The following is a 15,520-nucleotide window of genomic DNA, read 5'->3' on the forward strand; positions in this document are numbered from 1 at the left end:
TATTTAGTCTTTGTGCTCCCTTGTCTCAGTGTCAGTTCGTCGTTTCATAGTTACTTTCCCAAGTATACGTTATGTTGTATGTTGTATACTTTCTCAAGTATACGTTATGTTGTAAGTGTACGAACATCAATGTACTAGTAACTACACTATAAGGGGATGTATAGATATATATACTTCTAGTCCACTTTTTAGTTTATGAAAGTATACTATAATAAGTGTTCCCCATTGCAAGAAAATATCACAATTTTATATAGGCTTGCCATTGCCAAGTTATGTTGAAATCTAAGTACCTGCTTCTGGTCTTACAGATGTTTTGTGGTTGAGTTCTGTATCACAGTCAAATATATGTCAGACTAAGCAGAGAGACAACAGTGCTGTACACTTGAAAGATGGTACAATGTGTTTAACTGATGACTTGAGTCATTCATAAACAAAAGTGTGCACTTCAAAGCTTGTAACAGACTTGATTCACTCTGGCTGATATTTTACAGCCATTACCAGAATATACAGTATATATATGTATGTTAAATGCGCGGAGATGTGGAGATTCGACATGTCCGTGGCAGTGACAATGTTTTGGCCGACGTGTTGTCGCGCCTGTAGATTCTTTTTTTTTTTTTCCTGAACATTGTATCGTAATAAGAAATCATGCAATGTACTTCTTATTCTTTTAGTACATGTTCAGTAACTTAGGGTGGGGGTGTTACATGCGCTCCCCCTACTGGTTATTTGTGTCAAGGTCTGTTCTCACCCTGTTAATGCTTTCAGGTTTGGGTGATCCACCTGATGGAGGAGAGCCCATAAAAGGGAGGGGCAGAAAAACGACTCTCTCTTCCTCTTTGTCTGATGGCTTCACAGCAGCAGCAGCAGGAGCAGCTGAAGCTACTCCTTTGTTAATTTGAGTGTGCTTTGTGCTTTCTTTAATTATTTTCTGATGGGACCGGTAGTCTAGTTTTCGGTTTTGTTTCTTTACTACGGTTTAGTTTTTGGTTAAGTTTAGGGAAGGAGGAAAGACACCAGATCCTACGGCCCTTTGTGGGCTGGTCTGAGTGTCTTCCTGCTTTTGTTTGGTTTGGCCGGCCCATCAGTATTTGTTTAGGTTTCATTTTTGAAATGGGTTGTTTTGTGGGTTATTCTGATTTTGATAAATAAATTCTTGTTGATTTTGGCAAACTCTGACTCTTTATTATGTTTGGCCTCTTTGATTTGAGAGCCTTTGGTGAGGTCGTAACAATGTAGAATTCTTAAAGTGTACTTTCATAAACTAAAAAGTGGACTAGTAGTACATAGCTAACTGGTAAACTAACAGTGAAATTATAAGTTTACTTGCGGTTTACTTCAAAGTATACTTACTCCTCATCCGTCCTCATTTCCCTTCATGCCTGCCACCTAGTGCTAACTGAGTCGTTTAAGTTTGCTATCTTATGTTCCGAAATGCAAAATGCCCTTTTTTTGTAAGGGTTTGAAATGTGTCTGTTCAGAACATATGTTCTGAATATGGCTTTAGTTGGTAATTGTCATTTTTGAGCTGGTTTATAGTTGCAACCATGAGTGAGGGGGCTGTTACATTTCATGACTCCAGCTGCATTTTCACAGGTATTGCGTTATGTCCCACATGTTGGAGAGGAACTCCTTATGTCCTCCACTTGTCAGGAGATGTAATGCCCTATCCTATATAACTGGTAAAAGGACAGTGTACTTATAAGTTTACTTGTTGTATACTTCGAAATATACTTTAATGAACTAAAAAGTTGACAAGAAGTATATAACTAGTGTATATATGTTCACTTATAGTATAATCCACATGATAGTTGCAGTACAAAATAAAATTACACTTAAAATAATATACTTTATGTACTTAAAAGTTGGCCGATTAAGACCCCTATAAGTATACTACTAGTACATTGCTGTTAGTATACTTCTGTTTGACTGAACAGGGTGAAAATCAGACAGATTATTAAATATAAGAGAGGAGGTAACAATGAAGTGTAACTTTTGTCTTGGTTAGTTTCTTCTCTGTTCACTCTGTGGTCAGGTCGCTGCTGTTTGTAGAGAGAAGCTGAACACAGACGTGGAGAGACTCTCGTGCCTGTTAGTTTGAACCCAACAGAAAAAAACAACCAAACCTCAGAGTGTGCAACAAAATAAAACAACACCTCAGACGTCTGAAGAGATGGATACCATTGCAGGTAAGAGAGTGAATATGTTATCTTGGTGAACTGCTCCTTTAAAGCAGGACGTAGAGGGAGCAGTCAGGCTGATGAAGCCTGAATGTGCCACTGAAACTTCTCCACTAGAGGACAGTGAAACATCACATACTGAATCAGGACCCTGACAACATTTTACCTTCCAGCTCTGATTGTTGAGTCCAATTTGTTTAACCGTTTGAACTTTATTAGTTATGATTGACAACATTTGCATTTGAACTTGTTGACCACAGATACTTCATTCATTAAACAGACGAGATCCAGATTACGTTCATGAAGTGTCAGTGGTTTACAGTCAGTTTACATTGTTGACCAACATATTTGACTCAGTGCAAAAGCAACAACCTTTCAGAACATGTTGATGTAGTTGAGCAAAGGCTCATAATTACTGGCTTGCACAGGCTATAAATTGTGGGCTTTTATTCTGAAAGGGCTTCACATTTGGTGAACATTAACCTACTCTGTTAGGATGAAGGACCCAGGTATTTTAAATGGACCAAGAGGAGGTTTAGAGTTCAAACATGACCTTCTGTGGTCTGTGTACCTTCCTCTCAGCAACATCCCACATCATAATAAACACTGTGGCACATTTCATCCTTACAGACACAAAATGTGAGAAACAAGCAGAAGCTAAAGAACAGATTTGAGTTGTATTGTCTTGATAGCTGTTAAAGAAAATAATACTTAAAATTGATGTGAAACTTCCTTTAAAGCTGAATCTAAATCATTTAGCTCTCTAATGTTTCCGACCACAGAGTTTAAAAACAGATCCGTCACCTGTTGTGGACGCTGGCTGTTTATGTGAATCAGACACAGGAATACTTTGACCATCTAGCAAACTGTGGTACTACTGAGCTTCTCTTGGATATAAATGTGTGAAAATCTAAACTCTTAGCAAACCAGGACGCTGATCAGAATATTTTCAAGTATTTATTATTTATTAATTCAAATAAAATGTTACTTTAAAAACCATCAAATCAATACATTTATTTTCACATGTAGTCACGTGAGATACAATGACAGTGAAATTTTATCCCTACAACAACTCTCAGCGCAGCATCGGGGTCACTGAGAACGCAGCCGGAATTAAATCCCACCACATGATCTCAAAGTTTCCTACCATGCAGAGGTGGATGTAAAGATTGTCTTGCTTGTCTGAGTGATAATAGGATAGTTTTATCCTCTCCGCTTCTTCCATAATGTTTACTTTAATTTAAAGTTGGAAAACTACGTCCATAGCAGAGTCTCTCCCGTCCATTTCAGGCAGGGTTATTGTGAGAGTTTACCTCCAGAGAAGGCTCTCTCCTGCAGGGCAGACCCTCTGCAGACCCCAGCTCTCCCTTCGAGGTTCTTTGTTTTCCTCGTGGAAATTACTGGTAATGGTGGTATACGTGGACACGACCTGCTTAACGGGGACCATGGTCAGCTAGCACCATTCTCCCGTTGTTGTCTCTTCTCTCTTGTCAGATTTCTTCTTTTCACTTGGTATCAGTGCAATTACTGGTATCGGTAGTAGATTGGGACATGAACACTTAACAAAACCGTGGTCAGCTAGCCCTCATTTCCCATCCTTGTTCTATTTAGGCAGGGTTGTTTGGTGATTTTAGCCGCAGAGGAGGCTCTGTCCCATGGGGGAAACCCTCCTCAGGCCCCTGTTCTCCCGTCCTGGTTCTTTTCGTGAGGGTTTTTTGCTAACGTTAGCCTCAGAGAAGGTTCTCTCCTGTGGGGGAGACCCTCTGGAGGCCCAAGTTCCCTTCACGGTTCTTTTTCCTCTCTATGTCCATATAAAAACTGGTATATGGGGACAATGGTCAGCTAGCCATCCTCGTCTGTTCAGGCGGGGTTTTTGTGATAGTTTACAAGCAGAGAGGGCTTTGTCCTGCTTGGGAAACCACTTGCAGACCCCTGCACAGTTCTTTTTGTCTCTTGGTGTGATTGATAATTACTGGTAAAGGTGGTATATGGGAACATGAACAGTAAAACAGGGACCGTGTTCGACTCGCCCCCTTCTCCCATTCTGGTTCTTCTCATGTGGGATTTTTGTGAATATTTAGAATGCTCTAATCCACAGGGGAAACCCTCTGCAGGCCCCCGTTCTCCTATCACAGTTCTTTTCATGAAGAGTTTTTGCAAGAGTTTACACCCAGAAAAGGCTTTCTCCGTTCCCATCATGGTTCTTTTGTTCCGTTGGTGTATGTGAAATTACTGGTAAAGGTGGTATAGTGGATCATCTCCACGTTTTGGAAAACTATGTCCATAGCAGTGTCAGCAGGAAAAGAGGTAACAAAATGTTGTGCTGCTTATTTGTACATTCTTAATTGTAGTCAGATATCATCACAATCCAAAGTTATTCATAAAAGTACAAACAATATTTGCAAAAACGAAATATCAAGAGCACAAATGTAGCCGAGCAAAAACAGAGGCCACTGTAGAGGTCCTTTCTGCCATGAGAAGTAACTTTTAAAGGATAGCTTGCATATAAAGCAACCATTAATATGTCACTGTGTCACACACCACCTAACCATCAGCTGATCTTAATAATAATGTTTGACAACTCCACATGATTCAGTTTAAGCTGCAAACACCACATTCTGCTAAACCTTCAGCTCCATGATGATGTTAACCCCCTTTGCAGCTGACTTTTTGCAGTAGAAGGTCCCCAAATCCTCCACATCCTCACTCTCCACAGTGAGTCATGCCTCTGGTTCATCTGCATCTGAAGAAAATCACATGAAACTAAAGTTATAGTCGTAACTGTGACAATAAAACTGTAGTTGCACGTTTTTATTCGTTGCAGGAGGCTCTGACCTGACTGGACTTCACACCGTGTCTTCCTGCTCCTCTGTGTCTTCTGTCTGTGCTGCAGTGACGGCCTTCAAGTCTGAGACGTCCTCATACTCAGCACCAGAGTCTAACTGAAGACAGATGATACGATTTAATTAAGAATCTATTTATTCATGTTTTAAAGACACTCTCTCTCTCTCACCTCTATCGTCTCTGCAAAGCTCAGAGTCTTCTTCCTGGATTGAGTCAAAACACAAAAATGACAAAACTCATCACAGAAATTCACAACTATAAAACTAAAGGAAGTTAAAGGAGCTAAATGAAAGAGAGGTGAGTGAACTGGTGGATTTTAATGGTTTTACCTCGTCCACACAATCAGGAGAAGCAGAGGAATCACCAGCAAGAGCACCAGAGTCAGCCTGATGATGTTCATGATTAATGTGGAATTCCCTTCAAATAAAGACAGATATGTGATCAACCTCACTCCAACTGTCTGGGAATGAAGACAGGACCTTTTCTTTACATCAGTTATCAGATGCTACTTATTAACATCAATCTGGTCTGGTGCAGTGAACAGGTGTGTGTGCAGGTGAGTGTGGATAACTTACGAGCCACAGTGATCAGGTGTAAGGTGGAGTTATGACGTCCTTTTGTGTTCTTGGCTTCACAGTAATAATTCCCACTGTGTTCAGCTGTGAACTCAGTGATGGTGAAGATCTGTCCTGAAGCTTTTGGTGAGTCATCATGCTCCTTGTACCAGGTGTAATTAGCTGCTGGGTTAGCATCACTGCCACAGGTCAGAGTCACTGAACTGCCCTCCACTATCTCAGCAGAGGGACTCACTGACACAGAGGGAAGCTTTGGTGAGTCTGGCGATGGATAGATAATGAATAGAACAAAATATACATAAAAAACAACATAAACATTAATTGAATGCTACATGTTGCATTTGAAGGATGAAATCATTTAGAGTTTTGTCTTTGTGAAGCATTGCAGGTGAATTCCTTTCTTAGTGTGTAATCATCTTTATGTTGTTTTAATGTGACATGTTTCACTCACATTTGACATCAATAAAGATGCTCTCAGATGCTCTCTGTCCCAGCTCGTTCTCAGCGGTGCAGTAATACTCTCCAGAGTCAGCAGGCTGCATGGATCTGAAGACAAGCTGTGCTTCTTTATTGAGCAGTGTCTGGTTCTTCTTGTACCAGGTGTATTTAGCTGCTGTGTTAGCCTCACTGCTGCAGGTCAAAGTCACTGATCCGCCCTCCATTATTTCACTAGAAGGACTTGCTACAACAGAAGGAGCCTTCAGAGCATCTGCAGTAACAATAAAAACATGAATAGGTTTAAAAGGTTAAGAAGCAAATATGATATGTATAGTATTTAGTGCTTTACGGGCTGCCCATATGTCACATAGAATCTTTATGTCAATTTTAATGAGTTGTAACCTCACACACAGAGGGAGAACTGTAACTGTCAAATCCTTTCAAAGCACAATAGATAATGTCTCCTGGATCAAACAGGGTTTTATACGAGGATTTCTCCTCATTCTGTATTTTCTGTCCATTCCTGAACCAGACATATGAAATATGAGCAGCAGGAGAGCAGCTGCTGTGACACCTCAGCTCTGCCTCGGTATAATCCTGGTGGACTGTTACCCCAGTCACCTGCACCTGGAGAGCTGGACACGTGAGGAAAACAGCCAAATGTCATTAGTTAAAAACACAGCCATGATATTATTTAGAGTCGGAAGTGAAATACTTCAAGGCATCTGTAAATGAAATGATCAACACCCCTAAAAGAGCGGGATAATCTGATTTCTTCAGGCCTTGAAGGTACTGAAGGTGAACCCGGCAAGAGATCATTTAGTCGTAATTTACTACTTGTTACTTAACAAATTATTACGTGTGCGTGGAGGGGTATTTATAATAACTGCAGTGTTGTTACAAGTTTAGGAAAGGCTGAGAAAGGGAATGAGACAAAACATTTACAGAGCCTTTCAACCCCAAAAGTTTGTATTAATGGTCAGTAACTAAAAATCTGCAAAACATTCATAATGGTTTCTTTAAAAACACCTAAAAAGCCGTGTGGTTGGACGCTGGTTTAGTTTAAATCTGCAGCCCATGTACAGTACCTGTACCTGCAGAGCTGGGTATGTCAGGAAGAACAAACTGTCGTTGGTTCACAGTAAAAAAGCACACATGCAATAGATCAGTGAAATACTTGAAGACATTAGTGGATTAATATGGCAAACAAAAAATAAAGTCAATAAAGTAGTCTCTCTGATTAAGTACTGAGCTAACTAAAAAGAAAAGGTTGTTTCACATTAATAAAGTCACTGGTTGCAGCATGTTAACCCCTTTAAGGGAGCCTTATTAGAAAGTTATAAAACAACATGGTTTTATTAAACTGTGTAAATATCCGTTGGTGTTCTTGAGTACCTGTGACAGTCAGAGATGTACCAGGTAAACTGCTCCTCCATTCAAAGCTTCGTGTGTTGAATTTGAAGTGATACTGGGCTGCGTTGCTCTCTCTCAGGTCACTGATTCTCAGAGTGGAGCGTCCTCTCTCTGTTTCAAGGACCTGAACACGGCCTGCATACTGGGGGTCTTTACTCGGGTCTTCAGGACTTGAGGGAAACCTCCACAAGTGACTACGATCAGGACTGAACCAGAATTTTGATGTGATCGCTGCATAACTGTTGAAAGTACAGGAAATGTCCACTGATGAGCCTTTGAAGGCACAGATACTCCTGGCAGCGTACGTCACTCTGTGGCAGGTTTCACTGCCGACACCTGGAAGATAAAACCTTTTTTAATTGAACTGAAACAGCTACATTTGTCTGCAGCACAGAGCAGGTTGTATTTATCCTATGGAGCCCAATGCAAAAAAAGATGGTGTTAGATAAATAGATAGATGTTAGAGGGAGTCATAGCAAAAAGGAAGTCAGGCAATCCATATTTACTATACTTGCATTCACTGAGCAGTGCAATAGGTTCAATGTGCCACCAGATGGCACTCTGGTATGGTTGACTTTGAGATGAACTCACACACTGCAGGAGAAGGAAAACCCTCATGACCTTTAAGGGCACAGGTAAAGCTGTCTGCAGGATAAAAGCTGTCTGAAAATGAAGATGTTTCTTTCAGAATTGTCCGTCCATTCCTGTACCAGACGTAGGAAGGACGATCAGGTAGACGACAACTGCTGTGACACTTCAGCTCTGCCCAGGTTAAACCTCGGTAGGCTGTTGACTGAATCATCTTCACATGTAGATCTGGATCTGTAAAGAAGGAACCCAAATATAAGCTCTAATCAGACACAAGTGTAAGTACATGGATATTCACTTTTACACCTTGGGAACGATACAGTGCCTTGCATAAGTATTCACCCCTCTTGAACGTTTTCAATTAAACACTGTTACATTGTAAAAGTCAAATAGATTTAATCTGGACTTTTTACAGTTTGATGAACAATCAAGAGCAGACCAAAGAGGAGACATTTGCTGGATGCAAAAGTCAACATGCGGGCAATTGGTTGGACCTGATCTCAGAGATTTCACAGCAAACCACTCAGAGCTTTTCATACTCTAATTTTGATGTAATGTGTATGTACCATGTAATATCCCACATAATGTGCATTACATGAAATCCTTTTATTTGCCGTTGTAACATTAAAACCAAAGGAAATGTCAAGGGGGTGATTAAGTGTGGAAAGGTGATGTATGGTAAAGACGATCTCATTTCAAAGATACTTCTAAGAATTCAGAGATTCTGTTGCATGTAGCTGTCTATATTCAGGAAGCAGAGCTGGTTTAGGTGTGATCAAAGATGTGAAGTTTTGGCCACGTGATAACAAGTGGTCAATAAACAGGAAGAAGATGGCTTCTGTTATTACAACTGGGTGCATGTGAAGGCTGACAGGAGCTTCACACAGTTGCCAGGATACGTGAGCAAAACCAGATCAGGGAGGCCAGTCACATCCTGAGACACATCCTGTGTTTGAACTGAGAATGTAGGTTCAATCTTCTGCCTATAGCAGAGCTTTGGATGAACAGGTTTTCTTCACAATACGTACATTCATAGTACAGTTTCTATGATAATGAAGATTTATCTTCATAACATGAGAACCTAAGAAATACTTAAATAAAGACGTTACCTGTGACAGATAAAGTAACTCCAGGTGATCCGGTAAAACTCCCACCTGGCTGGTTTGCTATCAGTCTGAACTTGTAGTCTGCTGAGTCGCTCTCTCTCACGTCTGTGACTGTCAGAGTGCAGACGTTCTTATTACTGTGATACCGCACACGGCCTGAATACTCTGAGTCCGTTCTTAGATCAACAGGTTCATTTCCATTCATTTTAGTAAACCAGAAAGTTTTCTCAACTACAGTTTCCTGCTCATTCCATCCGGATGGATATGTGTAGGTGCAGGGTATGTCCACTGTTGATCCTTTTACAGCACAGATCTGATCTGAAGAGTAAGTCACTCCCCAGCCAGTCTGAGCCTGTACCACTGTAACACAGAGCACATCAGAAACTATGATCACAATTTGATTGTTTGTGGAGGCTAATGTAAACCTTAAAGAACTCAGGCGAGCCCATCCTGTCTTCAAAGGATGCTAAAAACCTAGTCCAAACATTTGTTACTTGTCAGTCTCGGAACCCATCAGCTATCATCTGACAACGATAACCTCTGGGAGTGACGGCTAACCTTTTGGGGCTTCAAGTCTTTTGGTCAAGACTTCCTTTACATGCGCTGTCATTGTTTACAGTCCAACTAGCAGCTTGAGGAGCTAGAATGTATTTGGCGTTGAGCAGAGGGGTTGATTAGTGGCACTTGCATGCAGGTATCTGTTTATATACAGTAACTAAAGCTTAATCGTTGTTAGATGACTGCTGATGGGTTCCTGGTTTGCATTATGGATTCCGTTCCACCCCTTTTGACCTTTTGAGTATTTTCATGAACAGAGCCAAAGCCTGCTGAAACACTGTAGGGTAATACTGAGGACTACAAACAGAAGCCAGAACACTTCTTATTCCAACATCCTGTCCCACGCCTACAGATTTTGCACTTTCATGCAGAATCTGTAAATACACTAGTTGCACCTATGTTCGAATGTTGCGACCCATTATTATCACCCTGTCCTAACAAGTCTCTAAAGACTCTCAAGCTGGTCTAAAGTTTTGATGCACTTGTACAATCACGAACAAGGAAAAGAGGTCGTGGTTCTTCCGTATTAGCTTCTTTACATTCTTCTCTGTGCTCCCTGTAAAATCAAGAATAGTATTTAATTTCCCTCTTCTTCCCTAGAAAGCCTTAATGATCAGGCTCCACCATATCCTTAATAGATTATAGATATACATTTTATTATTATTTATAATAAAGAACAACTAAAATTACTAGTTGTACGATGAATTGATTGAAGATTAATCCATAATGACAGCAGCAGTCCTCTTATAACCATTTACTATTAATAGGTTAAAAGCTTCACAAAGCAGTTTCATTGTTCCACAAAGGTCTCTTAGTGTGCTCTCAGAGTTTAAATTCCTGAGTTGAATTTGCCCAGTTTGAATTACCAAATGCACAAGTCCAAATTTGGCATACTGTATTGAAAAATGCCTCGAGTCGAAGTCAACGGCAGCCTGTACTTCTAGAATAATCACTTTCATGTAAATAGGGTTGTATATACCCTAAAACCCCCACTGGCTTAAACGGGACAACCATTTTTATAAGTGTTAGGTAAAAAGATACAAAGATATGTTTCATGTCTGAAAGAAAAATCTGAGGACTTCATGCGGCCACAATAAAATCACTATACCTTAATATGTAAAGATACAGAAAACATGTGACATGATGTAAGTTACCTGTCATGGAGAGAAGAAAGACGACAAATCCACTCTTTGCTGCTGTTAAACTCATAGCTGCTCCTCTTATTGCTGTCTGGCTTTAGTAACAATAAAACACATCAAAAGATAATTACTGTACACCATATACAGACTGATCAAATCAAACAAATGCTCTCAGAATACTAAAAGAAGTTGTCTTTACTTGTACCATACCTCTGTGGTCAGGGGGTTAGCAGACAGAAAGAAGCTGCTAAAATACACCCCACTTCCTTCCTGTTCAAAGTTTTAATATGCATTGTGAAACAGATGTGAGAACAAGGTTAAAACAACGACTTGTGTTGTCCACACCACACCACCTCACCAATTATATAAAAGAGAAGGCTATTTTTTTCATGACTTCCATTTTGGTAAAAATACAGGACAAATTTAGTATCTGAAAGATTAATTAGTCAATCCTTCCAGCAGTGCTCAGATAAACTAAGTTGCCATCCAGACTGCAGAAAGCTTGAAATATCACTTTACACACCATGCATGATGAGACAGTGAAACTTCCTTACCACCATGACTTAATGAACCATGAAATACAACATTACTAATGTCTGTAAAAAGTCATGATACTTTAGATGCAAGACATTTGTCATTAGATATACTATTTTAGGTTTTAGTTTTTTCACATTCTGGATGCTTCTTTTAAATGTTGTAAGTCAGGGAGAATGTGGATTTTATTAAATACTTGGTATCTCTATTTTAAAACTTTATTTGAAGGGGTGTGCATAAGACTGACGTGACACCATCATAGCCATGACATGACACCTGTCATGAACATGAAGTCTTTATGAATGTTTATGACTGTTGTCATTAGGTGTCATTTGTTATCACACGTTGACATTAACAAAGACAAAATAACCAGTCAAACTTAAAGAAACTATTCAGCTTCATGTGTTAACACGACATTACTCTGTCATATGTGGATGGTGTTGACTTTGGCTGTCATGAGACCATTATAATTGTGCCATGGATATTTCCCTTGACAATGGTACAATTCAGACTAATCATTAAAATGTCATTGAGTATTACACAGTCAAGTGCTTTTCCAGCAGTGTCAGGAGACAGTTGACAGGTTATTTTGTCTTTGTTAACGTATATAAATACATATACATATATATACTGTACATCTAAACTCGGATACGCAGTGCTACACAGTGTATTTTTCACAGTGGCAAGCATGACTGCAGCTGTGGTCTCCCACTTCCTGTCACTCAGTGTGGCTGCAGTAGCAAAAATGTGGCAAAAATAGAAATGACAGAACATGACAGAGCCTCGGAAATGATTTTCTATCATTAATATATGGCTCTTCATAAGCACTCAGTGGCAACAGTTTGATATAACAATGAAATCATGACATGATCAATGTGTTTTAGAGAGAAATTTTAAACTGGGAATTAAAAAAAAAAAAAGTAAAAGTTAGCCACTCATTAGCTTTCCGGTAAAGTAATGCAAAGATACAGTCAATTAAATTCCCAGTCTGAAGCATCAAGTCATTAAACTGTTTGTTTTGTCTATATTAGACTTTAATCAGTGTTCAATTATCTCTCTCTCTCTCTCTCTCTCTCTCTCTCTCTCTCTCTCATTCTCTCACTCCCTCTCTCTCTCTCTCTATCTCTCTCTCTCTGTCTATCTATCTTAATCAGGAGGGCCAACATCAAACTCATTTTAGAAGCATTATAGACGTAATTGAAGGAGCAAAATAGCTCCCACTGATTTGTGTCAGTTTAATTTACACATTCAAAAACACTTCTACCTTAAGTTGAAGAACGTTGTTGCTGAAAGCAGCAGACAGAAGTCAAGTTGTTGAACCCTACTTCCTTCCTTTATACATTATCGACATGCAAGACTAGCCAAATGGCAGATTAAATTTAAAATAAGGAACATGTTTTGTGGGTTTGGGCATGTAATGAACTTCTTAGTTTGACATTTTAAAGACAGAGTCAGAAACTACTTTACTTGAACCTCTCCCAACTTATGGTCAGTCAGTAGTGTTCAACCAAATGGGGACAGAAAGGACACACGTGTGACAGCATGATGCATCATGACTTTGCACATCTCTGTTGCCACACTAAGAACTACCTTCAGACTGCAGGTTCAAAGAAATGAACTGTATCATTATGGGAGAAAATGTACATGATGCAACAAGTCTGATTGTGCAAATTCTGCAGTTTACCCTCTTTAGAATAAAGTCTTTAAGGGAACCAATGAATGAAACCAGTGAATATCAGGTAGGGCTTCATTGATCATCTGGGATGTATTCACATGTTAGAGCAGTGCAAGAGAAAGGCTAATAGGTAAGAAAATCAATAATGAGAGCTTTCTTATGTTTTTTTATTGTGTTATCAATGCAGCTTTGTCTCTAAGATTTGTATTTAGTTTTACGATTTACATTTAAGGACTGTGATTTGCAGAGACTCGTGCAGAGAAAAGTTAAAAGTATCTGATACAAGATGTGGGACTCTGGAGCGCTGAATTAAGGACTCCTTAGTTTCTGGTCTTTGTGTATTTCACAAAGTATTCAAGTATTTAAATTAGCTGTTAGCATAACATTTCCATTGTTTACTTACATTTACTTCAGGTATCTATTTGCACGTGCACAGGGAGGCACAGGCAGATGAAATCAGGGTTTAACTTTAAATTGTTTTGCACCAAACTTTAAAACTAGCTTGAAGTGAAGAAAGATGACATTTAAACATCTATTTAAACCTCAGTTGTGTTTCTACTCTAAACCTAGATTTAATTTAATTCTGTTTCACCAAAATCATTAACTCAAATTGAAAAAGTGATGCGGTATTAACTTTAAAATTACATTGGAGAAAGCGTAACTTTTAATTTCTCAAAGAAGGAGATTTGGAGCTTCTTTGCCGAGCCTTATTATCTAATTAACAGACTTAGCTTGATAGAAACCACTTCATGTTAATTCTGTTCATCTTTTAATTCTGGTGAGTAAGCGTCTACGAATTAATTAAACTCTATTTCATTTGTTTCAATTATTTCATTATTTAGATTCACTGATTTCAATTTTTTTTTTTCAAACACTAATTAAAACAAATCTTGGGTAAAATTCATCTTGTTGATGCAACCTTGCCTAACCCAGGAAAAACTCTCATTATTCTTTAGTTATGACACATGCAGAGGAAAAACCAAAGCCGAAGCCGAAAACTGCTGAATGTTTAAAGTTACGTTTATATATAATTGTACCTTCTGGTACCTTCTTGGATCGGCTGATCCTTAGAAATATATTATAAAAATTATAAGTAAAATACAAATTTGAAAAAGAATATAGAAATAGAAATATCAGAGTATGAATGCAATATTTGTTGTGGTCATCGGGTTTTGTTGACTGTGCTGTACAGTGCAGCTGGATCCTCTCCAGTTTCTTGACCTCTGCTTCTGAAGGGAAAAATCAAGTGATGATAAAGATTTAGTACAAAATAATATCCCATCCTGTCTGTACAGTGATAATAATTACAACAGAGCTTGGAAGGCCAAAATAAATGCATGATTTTCAAGAAAATGTATTTTGCTCTGAGGATGTCCTTTTCTTATGAGCTGCTCACCTCATGGTGGTACTGGCCCTGTTAAATTTGACAGCAGTGTACTCAATGTCTTCCTGTTGCTCCATGTGTCTGTGTGGCCGAGCAGGTCTGATGTTGTAGTACAGATCTGGATCTGTCTGGTTGTTGGAGAAGTGGATGCTGGCATACTGCAGGTCTTCCTGCTCCTCTGGCTGTCCCTGATCAGGTCGACAAAATAATTTTGAGCTCCTATTTTACATGGGAAGGTCTTTCATTGAAATATTGCAATCTCCAAATGGGTCCCATCCAGTACAGAAAAGCCCAAAACAACAGCAGCTGTGGTAAAGATGTAATAAATATACCTGTGTCACCAACATGCTGCTGTATGACTATGTAAGCTATGTAAAGATCACATAAATCTATGTCTGGAAATATTGTTGATTAGGAACTTGATAAGAACTACAGCAAAACCATATGAATATTTGATATAGTATGTATTATGATCTACAGTTTATATTTAAATCCTGATTATTTGCCTGTAATAATCTGTGGAGCCTGACTTTTAAATATATTTAGATTCAAATCTCATAAGAAGCAGAAACTATTAGAAGTTTCAGTAAGAAGTGCTCTGTTTGACAGAACCTACAGAAACATGATTGACAGTGTTAAACATATATTTTCTCTCCATGTAACCACAATGTTTTTAAGGTCCTTCCATTTTCTAAAGCTGTTTTGTACAGTGAACAAATGAGGTATTAGTCACTGACATTCAGCCACAGAAACACAGGGAGCTGTCAGCCTCAAGAAACAGAATATGCGTAAAAAGCTGACCTCAAGGATGTGTTTAATTATTTACATATATTATGGTGACCCGTATGAGACCTACATACTATAGTCTCTTCTTATTAAGACAGATACACAGACAACTTTGTTTAGTGATTGTATGTGCAGTTTAACTTTCTGAGCTGTATACTTTTTAGAAATTTATCAAATTTGCCCAGTGTATATTTAATCATGGTGTGTAACAGCACATGAATTGTTTCACGGAGCAGCCATGGCTTGTGAGACGGCCACTGTGAGACCTTGTCTCAGCAGCTGCTCTGTGCCAAAGCTGTT

The sequence above is a fragment of the Semicossyphus pulcher genome, unplaced genomic scaffold, assembly GCF_022749685.1.
Source record: "Semicossyphus pulcher isolate SPU_LCO1_2020_fin unplaced genomic scaffold, fSemPul1.0.p SCAF_17, whole genome shotgun sequence".
NCBI lineage: Eukaryota > Metazoa > Chordata > Actinopteri > Labriformes > Labridae > Semicossyphus > Semicossyphus pulcher.